Genomic DNA, 2500 nt, shown 5'->3' with positions numbered 1-2500 from the left:
CCCTTTAGAAAACAACATCAAACTCACATGCACGAGAAACTCGCGTTCTTTAGTGAGGTGTACGGGCCGAAACAAATCTCCTTCTTCGAATCCGAAGACGTTGATTGCAATCTTGTTTTGTTTCTTAAACTTTGCAATCTTACTGATTTTTACAGGACACTCGATACCATCCAAGTTTAGTTGACATAAAGTTGGTAATGATGAATTCGCTCGGGGTTAGATCTGTAAGGAAAAGGATGTAAGGCCGCCAAGACGCTCCACATGAAACACTTGTTATCTTTGTTTTCAATGTCAGTGATGGCTTTTTTATCCCTCAGGTTTTAGGTAAAGACAGATAGCTCAAACCTTTCAATGGTTTGTATTAAGGCACAAAATTTTGGATATCATCCAACCACTTCCTTCCTTCCGATAGCTTGTGAAAGCACTCAAAATCTTCTGGTTCCCTTCGTTAAGCTGCTCTTCAATTTTATGTAAAGACTTCGAAAATGGGGTTCTTATAGCTCGTCCGCTTTCGGTTTGAATAACTTGACTTGAACGCTGACAAACCACTTGAGTCCCCTCTTAGTTTTCAGTTTTTGACTTGGGCGATTGACTAGTGTTGCTTTCTTAGCATACGGTAACCGCCCTGCTAGCAGAGCCTTTCTTTTGCTTGCTCGATTTTGGCGTTCTCGAAAAAGACTCTGCAGGAGTCGAGTAAGATCTTTATTGCCAGGATACAGTCTCGATCCAAGCCTAATATGGCAGATCTCGCTGCAATCTTCGTTTCTAACAGTGAAGCGGGCTCAGTGATAACCATCGGTTTGATCACTACACGGATGCTCGCACTGAAAAAACCGGTTTGACGAGAGAAAACAATACTGACTAGTACAGAAGTTCGGGCTGCGGCGGCTTCAAAGAGTCGACGCGATTCAGGCAGAGCCTCCTTTTCTGCTCCTCAGTAAAGAAAAAGACAAAAGGAGGTTCTGCTCGCAGGGTGACAGTAACCAACTGAGGTCGTGTTTTTACTTGAATTCGAAGCTTAAAGTTGAAGGTTTTCAGGGAGTCTTTCATTGCGGGCGTCGAAGCGCAAGGATTTTCAGAACAACCAGTATCTTCGCCTGAGTGTACACCATTCCCGTATTAGTCGTATTGATCGTTGCGCCATCCCATCTCGATTGTCTTGTTCTTTGCTCTCCGTTTTCTTCTCTTTCTGGATATTTTCGCTTGATGCTATCGCGATGATCATCTTCCTTCTCAAACGCACGCAGTTTTTGGTGTTCTAACCCTAAAAATGTATCGCGGCGATAAAACTTGCGGGAACATTACTGGCATTGGTGGGTCTTCTCTTGAGAATGTTTCTTTATATGCCGCACCGGTTGCAAGTAAAAGACTTCCATGGTGAATAGATTCCTTATGTCGGACAAGATTTCTTTTCTGGGGGAACTGTTTCTCACATATGCCAGAAATGAAATACATTCTACTCATAAACCACTTGTCTCTGCTCCACACTCCGCTAGGACTTCTGTTGAAATGAACGTATGTTTCCTTGGTGTCAGAATTTATCTTGCTATGACTACTAATTTCACTGGCTGAAACTAGTTGTAATTGTGGAGTTTGTATATGTGCAATCAATTGTGAAGATCCTGTCCAGGTTATTAAATATTCTCACAGAAAATAAATATGCATCCTTACTATGTGTGTATTCAAGTGTATCGGTCCCGTTGAAGTTATCAAATATTCAAATCACGTTTCATTAGAAAACCATGGCGCTGACTAATCAACGGCAGTAACATCATGTAAGAAAAGAGGTGAAAACTTAAAAAAACAGTTTTTTAAACACGTTTGGGTGAAGGGTTAGGGTTAGGGTTCGTTGCTGGAGTTTAGGATTAGAGATAGGGATAGGGTTGTGGAGCTTCAGGGCTCCACAGCTCCAATGCTCCACCAGCCGTAGAACCCCCATTTGGTATACTACTCACTGTGATGCATTCAAAGCGTTTGATTCCTTTTAAACCAATACAGAATTTGTCGTTTGTTTTCAATGTTGTACATAATCCCACAAGCCAAATAACATTAGAATCAAAGCTCACTTTGTGATATCGGAAGGCGAAAGATGCAATTGTTGTCGAAGACCTTTACTTGTCGCTTTGGAGATTCCAGATATTTATTTTTCACCGCCTGTCTCCTTTATCCAATTGACTTTTCATGATTGAGCTACATAAGGGTGTGTCCACCGGATAAAATCTACACATTTCGACTACCCACTGAAACCGACTACACATTCGCCCAGAAGACTCTACGCACTAAGACACTACTTAGCAGGGGAGGGATAGGAAAGATTTTTCCCGACACGGAAAACAAAATCAAGGTGCCATTGTCGTTACTCGTAGATATGAAAGTGGCCGCGATTGTTTGAAATTGGCAGGCTAAAGTTTTCTTTATTCCCTAGTCAATGTGATATAACAGCTGAGTAGTGGTGTGGACCCCCTCGTCCCCCTTTTCACGGTTGGAACTGGAGAGTTCT

The sequence above is a fragment of the Montipora capricornis genome, chromosome 2 (genome assembly GCF_036669925.1).
Source record: "Montipora capricornis isolate CH-2021 chromosome 2, ASM3666992v2, whole genome shotgun sequence".
NCBI lineage: Eukaryota > Metazoa > Cnidaria > Anthozoa > Scleractinia > Acroporidae > Montipora > Montipora capricornis.
The sequence above is the reverse complement of the archived record's forward strand: the minus strand, read 5'-3'. Positions refer to the sequence as shown.